We start from the raw sequence: 25,542 nt of genomic DNA on the forward strand, positions 1-25,542 counted from the left end.
ATTGTTCACAACTATAACAATCCAGACTGGCTATTTGAAAGGTCTATTTTTGGCAACTAAAAATAATGTTATCGACATCAAGGTTAATATTCAAAAGAAAATTCTTGGTGAAGAGAGCACATACAAATCGATCGATAACATGGTAAACTTTGAAGAATTTCCTACAGATTTTCTAAATTCTTTGTAAGTACTAGGAATGCCATTACACTGCTCTCGACTTAAAGTTGTATCTCCGACGTATTCACCAAAACTACGTAATGGAACGAGGATGATCGTCAAACAGCTGTCGAATAACATCATCGAAGCCGAACTTATGACTAGAAAATACAGACGACACACACTGTTTATAGCCAGAATACCCAGGATCTCTACTGAACTGCCATTCTAATTTAAAATATTGCAACTTCCAGTCAAATTAGTCTACAGTTTTACAATTAACAAAGCACAAGGACAAACTTTAAAATATTACGGCAGCAACCTCAAAGACACCTGCTTCTCACACGGTCAACTATTACGTAATTGCTCTCCATGGGAAGTTTCAAATGTGTACGTATACAGGGTGGCCCATTGATCGTGACCGGGCCAAATATCTCACGAAATAAGCATCAAACGAAAAAACTACAAAGGGCGAAACTTGTTTAGCTTGAAGGGGGAAACCAGATGGCGCTATAGTTAGCCCGGTAGATGGCGCTGCCAGATGTAAAACGGATATCAACTGCGTTTTCTTTTTAAACGGGAACCCCCATTTTTTATTACATATTCGTGTAGTACGTAAAGAAATATGAATGTTTTAGTTGGACCAGTTTTTTAGCTTTGTGATAGATGGCGCTGTAATAATCACAAACATATGGCTCACAATTTTAGACGAACAGTTGGTAACAGGTAGGTTTTTCAAATTAAAATACAGAACAAAGGTACATTTGAACATTTTATTTCGGTTGTTCCAATGTGATACATGTACCTTTGTGAACTTATCATTGCGAGAACGCATGCTGTTACAGCGTAATTACCTGTAAAATACCAAATTAATGCTATAAATGCTCAAAATGATGTCCGTCAACCTCAGTGCATTTGGCAATACGTGTAACGACATTCCTTTCAAGAGCGAGGAGTTCGCCTTCCGTAATGTTCGCACATGCATTGACAATGCATTGACAGGCGTTGTCGGTGGATCACGTTAGCAAATATCCTTCAACTTTCCCCACAGGAAGAAATCCGGTGACGTCAGATCCGGTGAACGTGCGGGCCATGGTATGGTGCTTCGACGACCAATCTACCTGTCATGAAATATGCTATTCAATACCGCTTCAACCAAACGCGAGCTATGTGCCAGGCATCCATCATGTTGGAAGTACATCGCCATTCTGTCATGCAGTGAAACATCTTGTAGTTACATCGGTAGAACATTACGTAGGAAATCAGCATAAATTGCACCATTTAGATTGCCATCGATAAAATGGAGGCCAATTATCCTTCCTCCAAGGTTGCTGATGTTCCACTTGTCGCAGCCATCGTGGACTTTCCGTTGCCCAATAGTGCATATTATACCAGTTTACGTTACCGCTTTTGGTATATGACGCTTCGTCGCTAAATAGAACGCGTGCCAAAAATCTGTTATCGTCCTGTAATTTCTCTTGTGCCCAGTGGAAGAACTGTACACGACGTTCAGAGTCGTCGCCATACAATTCATTGTGCATATAAATATGGTACGAGTGCAATCTATGTTGTAGCATTCTCAACACCGACATTTTTGAGATCACTGATTCTCCCGCAATTTGTCTGCTACGGCTGTGCGGATTAGCCGCGACAGCAGCTAAAAAACCTACTTGGGCATCATCATTTGCGGCAGGTCGTGGTTGACGTTTCACGTGTGGCTGAACACTTCCTGTTTCCTTAAATAACGTAACTGTCTGGCAAAGGGTATGGACACTTGGATGATGTTGTCCAGGATACCGAGCAGCATACACAGCACACTCCCGTTAGGCATTTTGATCACAATAGCCGTACATCACCACGACATCGACCTTTTCTGCAATTGGTAATCGGTCAATTTCAACACAGGTAATGTATCACGAAGAAAATACCGTCCACAATGGCGGAATGTTACGTGATACCACGTACTTATACTTTTGTGACTGTTACGGCACCATCTATCACAAAGCGAAAAAAAGTGGTCGAACTAAAACATTCATATTTCTTTACGTATTACACGAAATTGTAATAAAAACGGGGTTTCCTATTTAAAAAACGCAGTTGATAACCGTTTGACCTATGGCAGTGCCATCTAGCGGGCCACCCATAGCGCCATCTGGTTTCCCGCTTCAAGCTAGACGAGTTTCGTTTTTTGTAGTTTTTTCGTTTGATACTTATTTCGTGAGATATTTGGCCCTGTCATTATCAATGGACCACCCTGTATATCCCGGATAACAAAATGAAAAATGTTGTCTACAAACAGTTAGAACTGTAAATAACTGGAATATGTTTTCAATGAACATTTTACCCCTTATACTTGAACAAATATTGGAAATAGTTAGAATTTGTTTTCAATCAATTTTTTTACATCCTATAATTTAAAGTTTATTCTTTTATTCTACCACACAATCTCATATCAACTACCTGAGTGAAACCTTGTACCCCAGCAAGTAAAATACAGTATAATTATAATTATAATTAAATACAGCTTCTTTTAAGTTGGAAACGAGAACTACACACATTAAAAAAAGTTTTGCATCACCCCGGTTCCGACAGTTCCGGAACCTGTACCGTAAAATGGAACAGAGATCAACATAAGCATCATTTCCGCCCTTTTACTGCTCATGAATACCACACATTGCATATTGTACCACCATACAGCTGGACCTTTAGATTTGGTGGTCCAGTTTGATGTACACACCGGTATCTCTAATACCCAGTAGCACGTCCTCTTCCATTGGTGCATGCCTGTATTGGTCGTTGAATACTATACAAAAGTTCATCAAGGTACTGTTGGTCGAGATTGTCCCACTCCTGAACGACGCTTCGGCGTAGATCCCTCAGAGTGGTTGGTGGGTCACGTCGTCCATAAACAGCCCTTTTTAATCGATCCGTGGCATGTTGGAGAGGATGCATGTCTCGAGAACGTGCTGGCCACTGTAGTCGAGAGATGTGATTATCTTGAAGAAAGTTCAAATGGCTCTGAGGACTATGTGACCAAACTTATGAGGTCATCAGTCGCCTAGAACTTAGAACTAATTAAACCTAACTAACCTAAGGACATCACACACATCCATGCCCGAGGCAGGATTCGAACCTGCAACCGTAGCGGTCGCTCGGCTCCAGACTGTAGCGCCTAGAAACGCACGGCCACTCCGGCCGGCTTGAAGAAAGTCATTCACAAGATGTGCACGATGGGATCGCGAATTGTCGTCCATGAAGAAAAATGCCTCACCAATATGCTACCGATATAGTTGCACTATCGGTCGGAGGATGGCATTCACGTACCGTAATTCCGTTACGGTGCCTTCCATGACCACCAGCGGCGTACGTTCACCCCACATAGTGCCACCCCAACACTGCAGGGAACCTCCACCTTGCAGCATTCGCTGGACAGTGTGTCTAAGTCGTTCAGCCTGACCGGGTTTGCCTCCGAACATGTCTCCGACGATTGTCTGATTCTAGGCATATGCGACACTCATCGGTGAAAAGATGTCACTCCTGAGCAGTCCATTCGGCATGTTGTTGGGCTCATCTGTACCGTCCTTCATGGTGTCGTATTTTGCAAACGTGTAACTCGCCATGGACGTCGGGAGTGAAGTTGCGCATCATGCAGCCTGTTGCGCACTGTTTGAGTCGTAACACGTCGTCCTGTGGGTGCACGAAAAGCATTATTCAACATAGTGGCGTTGCTGTCAGGGTTCCTCCGAGCCATAATACGTAGGCAGCGGTCATCCACTGCAGTAGTAGCCCTTGAGCGGCCTGGGCGAGGCATATATCGTCGACAGTTGCTGTCTCTCTGTATCTCCTCCACGCCCGAACAACATCGCGTGGTTCACTCCCAGACGCCTGGACACTTCTCTAGTTGAGAGCCCTTCCTGGCACAAAGTACAATGCGGGCGCGATTGATCCACGGTATTGAGCATCTAGGCATGGTTGAACTACAGACAACGCGAGCCGTGTACCTCCTTCCTGGTGGAATGACTGAAACTGATCGGCTGTCGGATCCCCTCCGTCTAATAGTCGCTGCTCATGCATGGTTGTTTACATCTTTGGGCGGATTAAGTGACATCGCTGAACAGTCAAAGGGACTATGTTTGTGATTCAATAATCACAGTCAACGTCTATCTTCAGGAGTTCTGGGAACTGGGGTGATGCAAAACTCTTTTTGATGTGCCATATGTAAATAAAGTTTTTAATTGTCTATTTCGTCATCAGCGTGGTCGACGTAGTTAACATACATTTATTTCATTTTAGTTATATTTTTGCATGTAATTAACGAAAAGTAATGAAATTTCGGGATTACTTTTTTGTCTAGGTAAGGTATTTCAGTGATTAACATTGCAAGATTACAGATTAATGTAAGAGCGAGACAAGCCATTGAATTTGTGAAACGGAGGTACATTAATAGCCGGTGTAGCCGCCAGAATGCAAGCATGCAAACGTGCGTCCATTGTTATGTACAGATGCCGGATGTCAGATTGTGGTATGGAGTTTTATGCCTGTTGCACTTGGTCGATCAATACCGGGACGGTTAGGATTGTTTGTGGTTGACACTGGAGTTGTCGTCCGATAATGTCTAATATGTGCTCGACTGAAGACAGATCTGATGATCGAGCAGACCAATTCAAAATTTCGACACACTGTAGAGCATGCTGGGTTACAACAGCGGCATGTGGGCGAGAGTTATCACGTTGGAAAAACTTCCTGAATTACTTTTTATGAATGGCAGTACAGTTGATCGAGTCACCTTATTAACACACAGACCTGCAGTCAAGGTGTGTGGAATTAACCACAAGAGTGCTCCTGCTGTCATACGAAATCGCTCCCCATATGCTAGCTCCAGGTGTAGCTCCAGAATGCGACAGGTTGGTTACAAGCCCTCAAATGGCCTCCTTCTAGGCAACACACGACCATCACTGGCAGCGGTGCAGTACCAGCTTTCCTCAGAAAACACAGCAGACCTTCACCCTGGCCTCCAATGAGCAGCCGGCCGCTGTGGCAGAGCGGTTCTAGGCCCTTCAGTCCGGAACCGCGCTGCTGCTACGGTCGCAGGTTCGAATCCTGCGTCAGGCATGGATGTTTCTGATGTCCTTAGGTTAGTTAGGTTTAAGTAGTTCTAAGTCTAGTGGACTGATGACCTCAGACGTTAAGTCCCATAGTGCTTAGAGCCATTTCAACCATTTTTTCCAATGAGATATCGCTTGAAACCACAGAATCCGCATGCTGTAGGGCGCCTGTGTCGCATCTGTCTTTGAGGTAACCAATTTGAAACAGTTCGTTGTGTCATTGTGGTACCACCTGCAACTCATATTTCTGCTGCAGATGTAGCACGATGCGCTGGAGCCTAACGCCGATTAGCACGGTCCTCCCTCTTGATAGTGGCACGTGGACGTCTTGAGTCCGGTCTTCTTGCGACCGCACATTTTCGTGGCCACCGCTGCCAGTAATCATGTATAGTGGCCACATTCCTATCAAGTCTTCCTGCAGTAGCGCAGAAAGATCGTTCAGCTTCTCGTTGCCCTGTTACACAGCCTCCTTCAAACTAAGTAAGGTGCTGATAATGGCGTCTTTATCGCCTTAAAGGCGTTCTTGGCTAACATCAACTCACTGTCAAAGGTAACTGACGCTCACGTCCATTACAGCGGATATTTAAAGCAAATCTCATCCGTCTAGTCGCAAAGGTGCTACTAGTGCAACTCCTACACGGCTGGCGCGATATTGGAATATACATCGCTTTTCAGATGTAAAAAACACGCCTGCCAACTTTTGTTTCTGTTGCACAGCTCCTTATTCGTGTCGCGATTGTTTATCCGTGAGTGTATAGTCTGCTTCACTATTTACAAGAGTCTGTAAATGTTGGGGTAACTTTTCGATCCCGCGTCTGTAGAAGCAAAGAATTCATGGAGCCATGTTCGCAGCGTATTTTCATCCGAAAAAGAAGTTCCTTGAAGGTTGTTCGATAGAGAGAGGAAAAGATCAAAATCTGAGGGTGCAATATCAGGGGAATAAGGTAGTTCCGGAATGACTTCCCAAAGCAACTCCTGTACAGCGCCTTTTTGTCACTCTGGTGCAATGTGGGCGGGCGTTTCGTGACGTAACATCACGCAGTCTTCATGGTCCTTGTTCTTGGATTACGCCTGCAAGACTCCCAGTTGTTGACAATAAATGTCTGCAGTGATGGTTACACCTCTGGGAAAAAATTCGTAATACACCACACCGTCGCTCTTCCACTAAATGCATAACATTATGTCTGTGGAAGCGCGCAGGTCGTGCACGGGTACTGCTTTGTTTGGGCGCAACCATTTCTTTCTCTTACTTATGTTAGCATAAAGGCAACATTTCTTGTCACCAGTAAAAATAGGCCTACACGATAGGAATGGTCTATGTCGTTCACGAGCCAGTTGGTGACGAGCAGGCAGAGATGCACGTACGGCCATCGGCTGATTTCTGTGATTTTGGCTTAGAGCGTGCGGTAGTCCTACACCTGGTTTTTGAACCTTTCTCGTAGCATGCAGATGTCGTACAGTACAACACACTTGCCAGTTGTGGAGCACCCTGCAGTGGATGATTGTGGACTAATGTCTTTAAACGATCTATGTCGAACCCCAAATGTCTTCCTGAGCATGGAGAGTCACTAATGTCAAAACGATCCCCCTTAAAACGAGAAAACCATTTTCTTGCAGTACTCTGTCCAGTGGCGTTATCGTGATGCAAGGAGTAAATGTTTCTGGTTCTCTCTGTTGCTGCCACCCCTCTACCGAACTCAAAACATAAGAATATACCGGGAATGTCCAGATTTCTCTACTTGGCACTCCATTTTCTAGCGTCCACCGCTCCACTCACTATCTCCAAATAATAAAATGACAATATGAAATCTCAATAGCAGCAGTGAACTACGAATAAAAAGCGGCAATCGATGAATAAACTTAACCGGGATATCAATATGTCAAACAGAAACACTACTGACTTATGCACCAACGTAATTACACGGAGATATTCCTGATAAGGGACTACCAGGTAGGTGAGTGGAATTTATTAGTATTTTATCTGCCTGGTTTTTCTTCTTATTAGTTTGTCCCTGTCTGGGTATCCCGGGAGCTTTCTATGTGATTTTGCTTTGGACGTCCTCTACTTAGTGAAAATGGTCTGATTACGGACGCTGGGTCATCCCTTTCTCTTTGTTTGATCAAAAAATGACTCGATTTTGTATGAATGTTCATCTCGTATCTACTTTCTCATTTTAGCTGCGTTTTCCTGCTATCTTACATGAGTCTTTGTCTACCAATACGTTAAGGTTGGCACCTGACGACGCGTCTTAATGTCACGAAACCGGTCGTTCCTATAAACAAACGACTTATAGCTAAAGCAGTCTGATCTCTTCAAATGCTACAGCCAGACTGTGGCTGCCCTGGCTTCGAAGTCTGCTTTGAGCTGCAGCCTGATGAGGCAGTCCAGCCGACACCCATCTTCCGTGGTCGCCTACGGTAGCAGCCGGGCTGACTGAAGTTCTTTAGCAATCAGCGCGGTTCATGCTGGCGTGGATATTTCATCCGCTATCGCGTAACTTTTTTTTTTTGAAAGACAATATTATGATAATTGAATAAAAAGTTTTGTTAAAAATTATCTTTTATGTTTGTTAAAAGACACGGCAAAATTTTCTCAGGGCGCTGTCGTCAGAAGTATCATACGTATTCTAACGTGAAAACATCCTATCTTACATGTTACGCGATAAGCCAGTTAAACACAATGCTTAATTATGTCTTTTTCTGTGAGGCTTGACGGTACAGTACAGCTGCCTATGTGCAATGGCAGCGTACACATTTATAGAAATTATTTTTAATAAAACTGTAACTCTGGCCTAAAATGAAATGGAAAATATTACAAGACTCCGTGTTGTATTTATTGAGATTATTCTTTTTAATGAGTTTCGCATTAAATGATTATTAAAAGAGATTTTATCATTTTATCACTAATGGCGTCTCTACAACAATGAACTTACACAAAATGGACAGGACAACATTTAATTATTACGTAACTGAATAATGGACAGGGAAGGTACTTGCTACTAACAAAAAACACATTACACAATAGTTCCTTGCATATATATTTATCAAAAATTACAATAATGCGACAGATAACTGTGATAACTACAGACAGTGATCTATATGTGACAGTCAGCTACAACATCAGAACCAAGAAGACAAGAAGACCATGAAACAAAAAAACGGTCTTTCCTTTTATACCACGAGACAGAGTTCACAATTACTAACATTCTAAGAGCATATATAGCGCTTCTTTGTTGTTGAATATCGCTAAGTTAATTTTGTAGTCCTTTTTTCGGAGGCTGTGCTATATCGCTCTTGTATTTTCGTCTTGCTTGTACATGGTGGCCTAGCAAGTATACAGGGTAAGACAAAACGGACTTGACAAGTTTGTGATGATTTAGAAAATTATTGAGATAAGTTGCAGAATTGGTAGATGTGTCATTTTTAGTCTCAATTTTTATTATCGTAGTGCATAAGTGCCCCATTCCGCCGCCAGCTTATTGCACAGTTGAAACACGGCTACTGTCATGGTGCGGATAGTGCTCGCTGTAGGTTTGGTTTCATGAAAAGAGTTTTGCGATAACCGTTCGGCGTAAATTTCGTACCGAATATGTTAAAGAACCTCCAAGTAGGAGTGCAATTTCCGCTTGGCAATAGAACTTTTGTTGAGCTAGGTTGTTGACTGCGACATGATTAATCATCTGGTCGCCCACGTGTTGATGATTATGTCAAACAGGTTTCGGAGAACTGGGCCTGCAGTCCACAGAAATCAATGCGACGTGCATTTCGCGAGACTGGCATTCCAAAAAAAGACTTTTGGTCGATTACTGCTTAGACGTTTACACTTGAAACCATAGAGATTCAAAATGGCACAGCACACTGGTGATACAGACAACGTTGCTTGTGGGGAATTCTATGTGGATGTGTTGCATCGAATAGAGGACAAAGAACCATTCCTGAACATAATCATCTTCAGCAATGAATCAACATTTCATATCAACTGCAGAGTATGGGTCAGGAGAAACCTGGTTCACGTTTGTGACAGCCCCAAAGATAATGTGTTTTGTGCCGTTAGCAAACTGAAACTGTAGGCTCCCTTTCTTCTTCATGAAGAAAACTGTCACTGGTATTGTGTATCTGCATATGCTTGAAAACTACTTAAGTCCACATGTCGATGAAGATAACCGTGATGGGATGGTGTACTACCAGCAAGACGGTTTACCACCTTATTTAATCAAAGAAGATGAAGGTTTCCTCGATAATCGTTTCCCAGGTCGGTAGATTGGTCGTGAATGGTTAAATCGCATGGCAACTTCGCTCCCCAGACTTGACACCACTGGGTGTATTTCTCTGGAGTTTCATTAAAGACCGTCTTTGTATTCCTCCCCAACCGAACAATTTAGTCGACATTAAAAATCGAATCTAGGCTGCCTTTTGCACAAGTTACGCCCGACGCGCTGCAACGAGTGCGGAAAGAATCTGATTAGCGGTGGGATGTTCGTCGCACCATAATTGGTTGTCACGTTTTTGTGAGACTTCACATTGTTCACTACAAAATGATACATCCACCGATTTTGTTATTCCAATAAATTTCTACATCAGTCCAAAACCGTAAAGTCCTTTTTCACTTACCCTGTACAGTCCTCTTGAAATAACTTTGCACGCTGCAATTAATTTGGACTTTCGTCACGGAAAGCCTTGTATTCTGGGGAGACTGCCACAAAGTTTTGAGCGGAAGTTTAATATCGCTATATAAATGAAAATATAACTGATTTGTTAACTGCTTTTTAACTGCTGTACAACTAAATTAAAGTGAGAAATGGTGATAGATTTGCTGTATCTCTGGCTTCCCTCATGTGTCTTCACTTTCCATTCGGATCTCTGTGGGATTTTTATGTCTGCAACGTATTTCAAAATTTGTGTCTCACACTTCTGCAATTCCAGAAGGTTTGGGATGTAATGTTCCACGCACCAACCTAAGTCCGGCGATGGGGGATCATGCTCGTTATATCGGTGGCATCCGATAGGCCAGGTGTGTCCCCTGAGTTTTGTCAAATAGAAAGTGGCTTCGAAGAGTTTAGCCTTCAATAGCTGGTTACCCTCTGGCGAACGGACGTTTCTTGTTAAGTTGTCTATAACCGTTAAGGTTTCAGCGACCAGCGGTGAAACGTCTTAACCACCGGCAGCGAGGATCTTGCATTAACCACCCTGATCGCGAGGATGGTTCAAATGTCTATACAAAGTGATTCAGTTGCCACTAACGATGTCACTTTGTACAGCCTCACTATGTTATATCTGACCTAAAAAATCGCACTCGAGATGTTAAATTTCTCTCGCTCGCTACAAGCAAACAATGTGCCTTACAGAAAAAACGAACAGAATCTTTTTATATGACATTTAAAATAGCTAAATTTTGTACTGGGATACGTTTCCGCTGGAGGCCACTATTTTTTAAATATTCAAGAAAAACGTACAAAATTGACATTCAAACGCACCTCCACAATCACACACATCACTCACCAGTCAGGATCTCTAATATGTTGTTCGTGTCACTTATTCGACTATACAAAAATTTCAAAGTACGCGAGCTATTCCCGACATTAAATCTTTTTTGTTCTGCACCGACTGGTCTATTACGGTACAAACACATTAGGCTACTACGTTAACATTATTAATTTACACTTGCCCGAGAGAGTAATGATCGAAAAACGACTTTTGGTAAATGTTACACTAAAACAAATTAGGTTAAGAATTCGATCCAAAGGTAACCATTACAAATACAGTATTTCAGTAGTCAGAAGGCCTTACGATTGCTACGTTCTTTGTAATACAACACTTGATAAGTAATGCAACGCACCATTCCTCCTCCATTTTCGGTTGAAAAAATACGGAATTTTGCTGTGGGAAATCTTGGAACATTCTCACTTAAGCCTCTGTAGCTTCATGACGTTCCGACAGGCGGTGGCGCTGCACGTAGCCTTCAAATTGATGTCTGTAATGGAAGTGCATTCCAAGTAGAGAGCTGTCATTGAGTTTATTTTAGTGGAAAACCAGAGGATTGCAGATGGACGTAGGTTCTTGCATAATGCCCACGGAGACCTGTCAGTGAAGAAAAGCAGGGTGAGCCGCTGGATGAAGCCTCTGTCAATATGGCAACAAGGTGGCGGAAACTTATCGAAGCTCCCACATGCCAGCCGCCCGCACACAGTCATGACTCCTGCAGGGTTATAGCGTGTGGACACTCTTACTCCAGGTGATCGTAAGATCACAATCAATCATCATGTGGCTCAGCTAAACGTCTCTTATGACAGTACTGACACACTCGTCCAACAGTTCGATTATTCGAAGGTGTGCCCCCTAGGTTCCTCGCCGCCTCACAGAAAGTGATAAAGACCTAACGAAGGACCATCTGTGCGGAACTGCTTGCGCATTATGAGGTTGATGGTGAGAATTTTTTGTCCAACATGGTTGAGAGATTGCAGGGCACTCTCACTTCTGATTTGGTGTAGGGAATACGATCTACGGCGATTTGACTTCTGGCATTGTGATGAAATGGTGGGCAGAAGTTTTTGGTCTTGTTTGCGTGCTCTAGGGAAAGAAATACGGTAAGCCTTACCTGCGTTCAAAGGAACAGGGTGCCGATTTATACGACTGCAGTAAAAGCATGGCATTGGTGGTGCGACAAAGCGCGTTTTTCTGGAGAACGATGAAGAGACATTTCCAGATGTTCCTGTGCCGTGGTCGCATTGTGCAAACACATTAGCTTTGGCGCCAGACGTCTAGGTATATGGCCTAGTGCCGAAAAGTCGCTGACAGCGCATTGTAGGCCTTGTTAGCGAGCAAGCCGCCAAAAGAAATGTAAACGTTCTGCAAACGTCCGTGGGACAGGAAAACTGGTGACCAGACATGCAGACTCCGTTTCAAAACATTTTTTGTCAATGCGAGTTTATGGCCGTTCCCTGCAAACTTTGAAATGGATGCAACGGTGGAGATAACAAGCTATTTATGGAGGGCTGTGCTTCCACCCTATATTGTGTTAGCAATAGACACGGCAAACATGTGGAAAAGAGGCCGTGAAGCTGAATTTTTTTACCGTTTTCTGCCAATTAACTTTCAGTCTCTGATTCGTCAAATTGGTTTGCAGTGCAAAGACCATTCACCGAGCTTAGAATGCTGGGCTCCAGCTCGTGATTGGATTGTGCGAAATTGGGGGAAGTTAAATAAAGAGAAATGTGCTTTTGGAATCGAGCTGAGGAGGCAACACAGAATAAGGGAGATCGTCACACACTCTTGTACAAGTCTCTTGTACTGGCGCTTCACTAGAAAGAACTGCACGTCTTTACCTGAACAGTGAGACTTGGTGTCCTTTGCTAGAGCGCGACTTAGAGCCTGTGCCAGTCACCTTATGAACCATCAGAGGTACGGCTTATATCATCATGGTCACAACAAGTGACACGTGGGTGTACTTATATGTCTTTAGTCGGCCGTGTAAACATTTGACGTATTCCGACACACACAGTCGTGGCATGGAGTCAAATTGTTTTGGCAGACCAGCAAATGGGTCTACCTGCACACTGGAATCCATCAGGGTTTCAGAGGCTCTTAGGTAAGTACCTGCATTCTGAATTAACCAAACGCGAGACCGCGTACTTGCATTTTTCGGGAACGCACATTTCATAACAGATTGCTGCCGTCCATGACTTCAGTCGCCGAATGCATCGCAGTGTGCTGCCTTGACCAGTAGGAGAGTAAAGTATTCGCTGCTGCAAAGTAAGTCTACAATATCTATTTCTCAGCACCCTGTTCTTTTGAACCATATTTTCCTTGTTTTTTGTATGGTAGAATAAAGATGCTTGGTGGTGGCGTAGTTTGATGCCATAACCTGGTTTCACGTGTATGAAGTGAGATAGAGCGAGTAGTGTTCTGGTTAGTGTCGTGTGTCGATCCTCAGAAGATGACTTTGTCCACCATAGATCCATTTTAGTAAGGCTATTGTTAAATAAAATATTTTTTGTATGATGATTCTTTAACAAAATGTTGTCTTGTCTTATTTATGATCAATAAATCGATTGTGAATTAGACTACAACTTCTCCCTGAGTTCTGATTAACAGTTACTTCGCATTTTTATGGCAATCTAGATCAGAAACATAAGGAGTAGCTTTTTTATTTGGTGTCCACTGCGTGGATCTTTTACTTCATTAACCAGAATCTTGTTTCATGGTTACAGGTGATGAAACATAGGTTCATCACTGGGAACCAGAAACAAATTGACAATCTGTGGGGTGGTGCCACACAACTTCTACCCTGCTAAAAAAGCCTAAAGCCGCTCCCTTAGACTGTAAAGTCCGGCGACGGTATTCTGGGACTCTGGATGGGTTATTTTACTTGATGTCTTCGTTTATGCTGCAGCAATCGACTCGTGGAATTGAAGAAACGACTTCAGCTTGTTCGTCGCCACAAAATCACAATCGAACTTCTGCCTATTCGCAAGAATGCAAGGCCTCACATAAGTTTGCACAACCGAGAGGAGCTCACAAAACTTCATTGGACTGTTCTTCCTCTACCACCCTACAGCCTCGATTCACACCTTCCGACTTCAATCTGTTTGGGCCAATGATGGATGACCTACGAGGAAAACACTACGTGGATGATTGGGGGTTTGGGGAGGGGGTAGAGGAGGTTTATTCCTGAAGTAAGACGTTGGCTCCGACGTCTACCAGTAGAATGGTACGTTGCGGGAATACAGGCCCTCCCACTGAGGTGACGTAAGGCCAGCGCACTGAACGAAGATTATGTAGCAAATTAGGGTTTTGTAGCCAAAAGAGTGAGGAATAATGTGGTGTACTGGAATTGTGAATAAAACCAACCAGCTTTCAGAAAAAAGTGCAACATTACTTATTCAACGCCCCCCCCCCCCCACCCCCCATCCTCAACCCTCCCTTTGTAGTTTCGGCTCTTCAATCTGGGAAGCAACGCCAATACCCGAGTAGTTATTCCAGTCTTATACTCACTACCTGTGTGGGAAGGCAATTGGAGCGGATAGTGAATCGCCGCCTTATCTGGATTTTAGTATTCAGGCAGCTCCTTGGTACTTACAGCGTGGATTAAGGAGGTATCGCTCCAACGTTGACAATCTAGTCCAGTCAGAAGTGGCAATAGAACAGACCTTGAGAAGGCCTTTAATACTACGTGGAGGCACATTATCCTAGTACACCAATACTCGTGGAATTCGTGGGATTTTAACCTATTTTCATACGGTTATTTCCCTCCCCTCGGCTGAGCGGTTCTAGGCGCTTCAGTACAGAACCGCGCTGCTGCTACGGTCGCAAGTGCGAATCCTGACTCAGGCAAGGATGTGTGTGATGTCCTTGGGTTAAATTAGGTCTTCGTAGTTCTAAGTCTAGGGGACTGATGACCTCAGATGCTAAATCCCATAGTGCTTAGAGCCGTTTGAACCATTTGAACCGTCCCCATAATATTGGAATCTAGTTACTGCTGTTTATCAGAACGAGCTACACAAAAAAGTTGTTGACCTCAGTGTTCTGTTTTAAATGTGATGTTGGTTTTAATAGAATCAATAATGAGATCTGTTATGTTTCTTTATTTGTGATCGACTTTTCAGTTTTCTTCCAGCATCCAATCTTGCAGTAAACAGGTGACTTTAAGAGATGGACAGTCATTAAAAAGTGATTTCAGGTTTTCTTCAGTCAAATGTGAATGCATTGTTTCTAATCGTTCTAGTCGTCCCTTTAATCTTCCAAAAAATTAGTTGAGGGATGGAATTTTAAATATTAAAGTGTTGGTGAGGTACCTGGGGCTCCTTCTTCATCAGAAGTTTACGTGTCAGCCAAACCTGAAAGACTTGAGAGCTCCAATCGCTCGAAATCATTAACATTTTTAAATGTGTTGCAGGGAGCAGGACGAGATTGTATGATCCAGTTTTAAAGACTTACTGATCGGGTCCGATTTGATAATGGTTGCACAGTGTACTGTTCTTCTAGGCCATAATATCTTACGGTAAGGGGTTCAGTCCATAGCCGGCCGCTGTGGTCGTGCGGTTCTAGACGCTTCAGTCTGGAACCGCGGTGCTTCTGTGGTCGCAGGTTCGAATCCTGCCACGGGCATGGATGTGTGTGATGTCCTTACGTTAGTTAGGTTCAAGTAGTTCTTAATCTAGTGAACTGATGACCTCAAATGTTAAGCCCCGTAGTGCTTAGATCCATTTTAAACATTTGATTCAATCCATAACGGGACAATTAGGTCAAAATAGACACGTTACAAGCCGCCTCATATCATCGGCTTAAAAAATCTGGCTTCACATACAAGTGGACCCCTCACAAACTGCCACCCAGGCAACATCTTTGGTTCAGTGGTGTCATAATTATAGTTTCTTCTACATATGACATTTGTTTCAGGTAATTTTTCATGAATTATGTTACAAAGTTGTGCTCCACGTACAAGTGGACTCCTCACAAAGTAGTTCCAACTCTCAGAGGTTGTCCTTGGTTTTAAGGCAAATTCCTCTCCATTATACATTGTCTGACGAAAAAGAATGAAGTACCCATAAGACATGGTCGTACGTCAACTTAAGTTTGTACACGTCTCTTCCACACCATCGACAGCTGTGTATACGATTAGAGTTTCCGTTCTTTGCGATAGACAGAACGACCACCAGGCCTGGTGGGCTGTCTAATAGGCGTGAAGAGCGTCGGATGTTGAGTAATCATTGTGACAGACATGGAGATCCCATGCATTTGCGTGAAACGGAGTTCGAAAAGGGCCTCGTTGTAGATATCCATTCGGCCGGAGCATAGTAGTGCAATTTCCAGATTTTTGGGGCATTAGGTGCGACAGTGGCCCACTGTAACGCTAGGGCAGGCATATTCCAATCAAGGTTCCGGTGAACCACGTGTGACCGCCACAAGAAAGGGTCGCCTCATAGCGAACCAACCACGTCTTCGCCCATCACAGATGCCTGTCATCCGAAACAAGTAAAGGATTCCTGAAACTCTCTGTGTTACACTGCTGAATTGATTGGAAAACAGCAGCAAATGGGGGCGTTTGTAGTTGTGCCGTGATCGAAAAACATGGGCTACTGATGAATGGCATCACATTGTGTTTATAAATGAATATCTGTTCTACACTACCGCGAAAGACCATTATTTCTCATGAAAACCACACATTGCATGTTGTACCACCATACAGCCAGACCTTCAGAGGTGGTGGTCCAGATTGCTGTACAAGCCGGTACGTCTAATAGCCAGTAGCTTGGCCTCTTGCATTGGTGCATGCCTGTATTCGTCATGAAATACTATCCACAAGTTCATCAAGGCACTGTTGGTCCAGATTGACCCACTCCGCAAAGGCGACTCGGCGTAGATCACTCAGAGTGATTGATGGGTCTCGTCGTCCATAAACAGCCCTTTTCAATCGATCACAGCCATGTTTGTTAGGGTTCATGTCTAGAGAACATACTGGCTACTGTATTCGAGCGATGTGGTTATCCTGAAGGAAGTCATTCACAAAATGTGCACGATGGAGCCGCGAATTATCCTCCAGGAAGAGGAATGCCTTGCCAAAATGCTGCCGATATGGCTGCACTATTGGTTGGAGGATGGCATTCACGTACCATACGGCTGTTATGGCGCCTTCCATGCCCACCAGCGGCGTACATCGGCCAAACATAATTCCACCCCAAAACAGCAGGGAACCTCCACAATGCTGCACTCGCTGGTCAGTGTGCCTAAGGCGTTCAGCCTGACTCAGTCACCTCCAACCACGCCTCCGACGTTTGCCTTGTTGAAGGCATAGACGACACTCATCGGAGAAAAGAACGTGATGACAATTCTGAGCGGTCCATTCCGCATGTTGTTGAGCTCATCTGTACCGCACTGCATGGTGTCGTGGTTGCAAACATGGACTACGCCATGGACATCGGAAGTGAATTTGCGCATCATGCAGCCTGTTGCGCACAGTTTGAGTCATAACACGTCGTCCTGTGGCTGCACGATGTAATGCCACAGTGAAGCATAGCCAAGGCACAGCAGTTGAATAGCTGAACGCTCATGCCATCTGTTGGATAGTTGCGCAAACAAAAGCACAGGTGCTTCCGCCTGGCGGCAGTCAAATGAAATAGCGCTATGAGTAGGACAGTATCTGAATAGTGCTGTGCTCGGACGACGAAATAAAGAAGCATTAAACTAGGATAATATTATTTTATTATGTATAGTCAAAACATATATATATATATATATATATATATATATATATATATAATGATTGTAATTGAATATGGTAATGTTATGGTATGTCCATCTGTAAACAGAGAACTTGGCATAGTGTAAATTAATGTTTAAATATGAGGGAAATCCCCGAGAACGCAGACAATGCAGGTTGGCGCGTGAATTTGGTGATAGAGAGAGATTTGTTCTGGAACTGTTCACATGCAGAACAGAGATTACGCGGCGTGAAAGTGACGGTTTAAGTACGGTATGGCAATGTTGCTCATAGACAGTTAAAAGTGAGCTTACAACAAACACGAACTGGATGTATGGTGTGTCAGCAAGTCAAATGGACAATAAGGCTTGCAGGATGCAACATTTCGACGGAGACGGCTTGTGAGCGATATAGTTGCTGTTCCCGCTCAAAAAACACATGGCACGCCTTGTGGAAGTCTGCGTAATTTACGACGGACTGAAGCGACCAGTAGCAAGGTATGAAGTGACCAGTGTCTGCAGCTAATGTTGCAATGTGATTTTATTACCATATGAGATCGATTGACGAGCTCACGCCATCACAAGCAAAAAACTAGTAGTTATCGTACTACAGTGTTTTTATGAACAGTGCATTTTATACCGCCGCCATAACAAGTACATTTATCCGTAGCGAACCAGTTTATGTATTTATCAAGTCAAGTTCTCTACAGTGTAATGTCTGAGTGAAATAACAAGTTTGTGATTCAAAGTGCATTCCATGAGTGTCATCAATTATCTACAGAAAATAGTTCATTATTATCCCAAATCCCTCACTGTGTGTACAGCAGTACCAGTAAAAAGGCTATATTACGTGAGTATCGGCGTATTAATGCAACAGGAGGATATAATCGGAGTTAACGCCGATAATTTCCAAGAAACGGCGGATTATACAACTGACAGAAGACGCCAGGTACTGTGCCACATTAATTACAGTTCAACTCCATGTGGTGGGTTTTCCGTACATTATCAACGTAAAAACTCATTCAGTTTCATTAGAACAAAATGGTTCTAAAGTAATGTTTTCAACATCTCTAGTAACCATAAGTACTATAGTGTTCACTGATTATTCAATTAAAGAATTTATTGCCCCTACAGTACTCATTGTACCTCCAGTGCAATGCAAATTCAGTAACATTAAAATCATTACTGACAGTTGGTGTAGATCAATCTAACTTACAGCAAGTTCAAGTGTTTATCATATGTGTGTATATATCGTGTTACGTAAATGTTGTTCGCCTGCTAGGCGTGATTAACGTACACCAGTTAGTGCATGCTGTTCAGTCACTTCAAAGAGGTTATTTTTTTAATGAAAATCAGAATTCATTTACCATTCAATTTCTTGTACGCCATCGCCAATATTTATTCACTAATTCCGTCTAGTAGTCTGAACTACATAGCAAAGATATTCAGGCTTATTACACGCGATAGCCGCTTTCCAGACGTCCGATGCCGCATGGTCTAAAAATATTACAGTACATTCGGATAGTGGCATCGCAACGAAAATCATTATTCAACGTGGTGGCGCTGCCGTCAGGGTTCCTCCGTGCCATAATCCGTAGGCAGCGGTCATCCACTGCAGTAGTAGCCCTAGGGCGGCCTAAGCGAGGCATATATCACCGACAGTTCCTGCCTCTCTCTGTATCATCTGCATGTCCGAACAACATCGCTTTGGTTCACTCCGAGATGCCTGGACACTTCGCTTGTTGAGAGCCCTTCCTGGCACAAAGTGACAATGCGAACGCGATCGAACAGCGGTATTGACCGTCTCGGCATGGTTGAACTACAGAAACTCTAGCCTTGTATCTCCTTCCAGGTAGAATGACTGGAACTGATCGGCTGTCGGACCCCCTCCGTCTAGTAGTCGCTGCTCATGCATGGTTGTTTGCATCTTTGGACGGGTTTAGTGACATCGCCGAACAGTGAAAGGGACTGTGTCTGTGATACAGTATCCACAGCTAACGTCCCTCTTCAGGACTTCTGGGAACGGGGGTGATGCAAAACTTTTTTTGGTGTGTGTATAAGCACCCTTGTTTCAAAAGCCAGCTTCAAATCTCGAGAATATTTTAATTTTGTGGTCCGTGTACATCTCAGTTAATATGTAATCTTTCTCCAGAACATTTCTTTTATGAGGTGATTACAGTTTCATAGAATTCGAATCAAATTTACTTGTAAACCTGGAACTATAGAGGGACTACATTCGCCAAAGGCAATTATTTCTCGCCCAATGTCAAACTCTGTCAGTAGTGCTACGCGACGCGTAAAAATACCTGTGATAGCAATTTTAACGTTCCGATTTGAATTTCATACGTATTCTGATGAAGACTCACCGAAAATTTAAATTACGTAAAAATTGGAAGTGGGCGGCTATTTGGAGGGAACAAATTACACTGTGCCGCAATAATAATGAAACGCCACTCAATACAGTGCACGCAGCAGTTCTCGTAGTTGTCCGTCCTACGATTGGGTAATAACATGACAATTAATTACGCTTATCAAGACAACAAATAAAAATAAAACCGACGAAAATACTTCATATTTTCAACAACCAGTCAATATTTGGAAAATGTTCTATGCACACAGAGACACACAGAGAATGCCCACTGGATGCCAATGATGAAAGCAGCACATAAAAATGACGTCATCACTTGCATAAATATAAAACGATGTGTTCCCTGCAAAATAGTTCTGGGATAAACGATTAATACTTTAAAATGTCTGACTCTCAAGAATAACGATGATTATGACGTTGTTACATCTGATTACTTGAAAGAGGGTGCTAATACTATTCGTTCCATAGACTTCAAAACATACAGAAGTGTGGCATCATCTGATGCTGTTGTTTGTCAGTTACAGAAAGTCAGTTTATCTCTTGTACTGGTACAACAGTTTTCAGTTTGACGATGTACTACGAAGAGTTGGTAATTATCTAGTTTCCATGAACATTTAGTTAAGAATTATTTTCTATTGCTATTATTTAAACATCAGATTTAAGCATAAGTAATTATCCCAAATTTAGAACATGTCAAATACTCTCGCTGTTTCGAAAACAATAACTGTGTACTGGTACGAGTACTTTAATCTACTTATTATTTAACTTTCTACCAGCCGTTTGTCACGTGGTCTTCAACTTATCGAGTTGTTCCTGTTGTGATTCGAAAACGAGGGCGGGAGTTTTACACTGAATCTACGAATAATCGTGGCTGCATTATTTTCCATTGATGTTGTCATAATTAATGTAAGGCTGTAGGAGCTAATCTTCAATTTTCACGTCCCCTTTCTCCAAATCGTTCCCTTGACTTTCTTGTTGCTTTGAAATTTTCGGATCATAGAGTACTGAATGAACAGCTTTGGAAGATTCTGTACTGAAATTAGACTTGGGTGACAAATATTAAATGTTTGCATGTTGTTCAGTTTGTAGCTTCATCTGCCTTCTATGAGCATAGAAAGGTAGATATTGGTACTTCCACTAAGTGCTGTTATATGATCCACTTTCGGTGTGACGATGCTCTTTCTACCTGAAGATCGCTGCAATTTAATTTTGATATTATCAACAAAAACTAATGCAAATTAGAGTTTCACCTGCTGCTGAGGGCATGGTTGTTTGGATCGGATCACTTAATCTGCTATACAGAGCTGACGAAAGAAATGGTTCCTGGTCCATTCAACCGATGTCGTTGACGGGAAGCGAGAAGAACTTGAATGGCGGGCTAAAAATATGAATCGTATTTCTTCCAAACTGAACTGTCTCAACAGCAGCCCAAATTAGCGTAACGAGAGTAGGATTCGTGATGGTAGGTAGGCCAGAGAGAGGAACAGATTTGAGGACATTAGAATATAACATCTGTACTGCATAGAGGTGAGACCAGAGTTTCCGTAATTAGATACTGAATTGCAAGACTTATCCAGGAGCAGGTATTGACTCAGATCACTATACACTGTAATACTGATGAAACGTAGAATGAAGGTCAGTAGAATTTTCCGAAAGAATCACTGTGGAAAGAAATGTGATACTGACGTGCTTACGAAGAATGAGATGCTTTTACAATTCTCCAAGGCTGTAGATAATAATGAGGAACACCTTGAGATGCGAGACCGCAAAAGTCGAAAGATGTTTACGGCTTCCGTCGCCCCACATATCATCTGACAGGCTATCCCAATAGTGGCTGCTAATGGCAACAGGGTGTTGGACGGGAGATATCGAATGGTGAGCACAGCATGAGGCTACCGAGCGTAGTGAAACTGCTTAGTCGACGAGTAACTCACGACAATGGTGTTGATACAAAGGACAGCAATGGGAACGATAAACCAACCAAACATTGCATTATATCTACTACAAGAGTTAACAAAACTGACACCTCGTCAGAAAGAAACCCAAGGAATTTTGGAGAGTGAGAAAGAAGTGGCAGATGGAATATTAGGGTTTCTGCAAGTTGAGTCAGTGTAATGCGTCGTGCCGTATACGCTCGACTACGCTAACGACGTACATGAGGCGTACAAAGATGACGATACGTACTTAACAAGTGACAGTGATGTAAGCGTAGGCTTCCGCGGCCGTTGTCTTCTTCAATAAAATTCTTCAGGGTATCAGACCGCATCGTCATAATTTAAAATGCGCCATTTTAAATTATGACCATGCGGTCTGATATCCTGAAGAATTTTATTGAAGAAGTGACAGTGATATTTAAACAGGTGTCGATCCATGCTGTTCATCATCCTTGTCCGACAGCGAACCACAAATCCCGTCTCCCCATGTAGTGTATGAAAAAAATTACGGATATTCAAGAAAAAATAAGGCGCACTTGTTACAAAAACTATTGTTAGAGCGTTTCAAGGACGCTCTTTAAAATTTACGGGGTGCGCATGATAGTAACTCACTACTTTATGCGCTTAAAATCGCGCGCGACGTACATTACGATGATTTAGAGGGAAGTAGTGGATGACTGCATAACATCAAATAGTGCTACAGAATTGGAGGCCGTAAGACATCGGAACTTCAATCAAAGCGTCAACTTTACGATGCACAGCAAACTGCAGAATCGGCCCTAAAATTAGTATATGAGATAAACAAACTTTTCCCATCTTTCAGTAAGGAATTTGTTTTCAACTCCGCCCAATCGGGATTTGAGTATGAAATGCCTATGAAAGGAACTCCGGAAATGAGGGGTACCAAGAGAGTTGTATCAAGATCAACTAACGCATTCGTATACGGTTATGCCGACTGTTGATCTGGACGGCAAATTGGCGAGAAAGTTATTTATTGTGCTGCGAGAAGTTGGAGGTATTCTGTCGCTACGATTATTTCTCATGTGCTTGATCTTGCAAGGGCAGTACGGAGTATTTATGTCACAGCAAGCAAGAGTGGGAAAATGAGCGTAAGAGAACAACAGCTATGATATGAGCACTGCTTTTGGACAATAGGTGGTAAAAATAACTTGCTGTAGCTTCACTTCTGGTGTACAAAAATCATACTCCTTTAGAGCAAACTATCCGTCCTGAAAATGTGTGACATTGCAGTCCATACGACCTGGAACCACGGGACAAACTCAGTCTCTTTTCTCTTTCCGTGTCCATATAACACATTATCAGTATCTCTAGGTTCACCTTAAGGCAGAGCCGCTGTGCGGGCCAAGACCTGGTAGCCTGTCACTCGCCGTTCCTCGGTCCGTCTCTGAAATACCCAGGACAGGGAGACATTACATTTAGCATTGCGGTGCGGCATGTTTCGGTCGGCAAAACTCTGAGTTCGAGAGACTCGTTCTGTCAGCGCTTTTTTTCGTGGCATCAAGGACATTCACAGTTCCAATTGCTGATTGAACAAAAAGAGGGAGTATCGTGAGCTATCGTCAAAATCCTTTAAAATGAACGGAAATGGCAAGAGACAGGACCGAGATTTCTCAATTCGCATAAGGCACGGATACTGCATATATGCTATGAAACGATATTATATTTATTTATTTATTTATGCATTTATTTTACCTGGCAAGATTAGGGCCTTCAGGCCCTCTCTTACACCTAACCAGGCATACTCAGATTTAACAAATTTCAGTTTCTACAGAACATTAAGGACATATTACTTGTTATACAGTATTAATGTTAAGAAAAAAAATAGAGATTATAAACGTAGTACAATGATAATTATAACAATCAAAAATTAATTGTAACAATCAAGAATAATAATAATAGTAATAATAATAATAATAATGACTATGTATATGAAAGTAAACATATTTTTCTTTTATGAATGTCAGTCCTATTGCTAGTTGGGAATTTTCTCGTTATATTCTTGCAGCTTGTGAGTTATTCTCATCAAGCAGAGACATAAGACGATAGAATGGGGTGAAAGAGATATAGAAGAGGTAGATAGGTTAGAGGAAGAGAAATAGAATGGTAAAATTCGAAGCTATGATGGAGAGGAGAAAGAAAGAGATGAGAGGGGCCCAACAATGGTGGCTATACCGTCCCTAATATGTAAGTCTTGAGTTCACTCTTGAATGTTGAGTGGTTCCGGATAAGACGCAGATCACAGGGGAGCGCGTTCCATAGTCGTATGGCTGAGATGGAGAATGACATGGAGAAAGATTTTGTGTTATGTAAAGGTACAGCCAAGATGCTAGACGTATCCGATCTGGTATTGCGGTTGTGGAATGATGATAGGTGTTTAATGTGAGAAGATAAGTATTGGGGGGCACCAGTGGCTAAGAAATCGATGAAGTAAGCACATCGTGTGGAGATCGCGTGCCTTATGTGGGCGTATCCAACCTAGCTGGGAGTATGAAGGACTGATATGATCATACAACCGTATATTGCATACGTATCTAACGCAAGCGTTCATCACTAGCTCGAGGCGTCTCGAATTTTCACTATTTGTGCCGTGTTGAACTACATCACAGTAGTAAAGATTAGGCAAGACTAGTGTTTGGACTAATTTTTGTTTAACATGGGTTGGAAATATTTTTCTAAATTTCTGAATTGCATGTAGGGAGGAGAGCGATTTCCGGCAAGCTGTAACTGTTTGTTCTTCCCAGTTTAGGTGTTCATCCAAGATTATTCCAAGGTCTTTTACTGTTTTTTGGTATGGTAGTTGGGTACCATTGAGGTGTATTTGAGGGACTGTTTCGTGAAAGTACCGACTGATTAACTTTGGATGAGATATAAGTATGACCTGGGATTTCTTGGGGTTTAGTTTCAGACCTAGGTTCTGTGCCCATCGAGAAACAGAGCAAAGATCTGCGTTCATACTCGCTACTGCGTCAGCAATGTTCTTGGGGCTTGCACTTATGTACAGTTGGATGTCGTCGGCATATAGATGGTAGTTGCAGGAGTGAATCACTGAAGAAATATCATTAATGTACATTGAGAGGAGTAATGGACCAAGGACGGAGCCTTGGGGAACTCCAGAGCGCACGTTTTTCCATGATGACTTTTCCGACCCACAAATGACTTGTTGACTTCTGTTTTTGAGGTAGCTGTCGAACCAGTGTATTGCGCTGTTTGAGAAATTCAGCTGCTTCATTTTAATTAGTAATATATCAAAGTCAACTGTATCAAAAGCCTTGCTAAAGTCAAGCAGTGTTAGGATGGTAGCTTCACGTCTGTCCATAGCATGTTTAATGTCATCAGTTACTTTGATTAATGCAGTTGCTGTACTATGGTGCTTTCGAAAGCCTGACTGATATTTGTCATGGATGTTATGAGTTTTGAGGTAATCCGTCAGCTGTTCATGGACGATGTATTCTAGGGCTTTAGATATTGCAGGTAGTATGCTGATCGGCCTGTAGTCACCTGGCGACTTAGGGTTGTCAGTCTTGGGTATAGGTTGAATTAAACTTTGCTTCCACTCAGTAGGATATGTACTACTAACAAGAGACAGGTTGAAGATGTCTGTGATAGCTGGAGTAATAGTGTCTACGACGTTCTTGATCATGCCAATGCTCACTCCATCATTTCCTACTGCCTCGGAAGAGATTCTCGTAATTGCCTTGTGTACTGTGCCGGTAGTGACATGTTTTAGGAAAAACTTGTCTCTCGAGAGATTGATATCTTGGGG

Source organism: Schistocerca nitens, chromosome 2 (genome assembly GCF_023898315.1).
Source record: "Schistocerca nitens isolate TAMUIC-IGC-003100 chromosome 2, iqSchNite1.1, whole genome shotgun sequence".
Lineage (NCBI taxonomy): Eukaryota > Metazoa > Arthropoda > Insecta > Orthoptera > Acrididae > Schistocerca > Schistocerca nitens.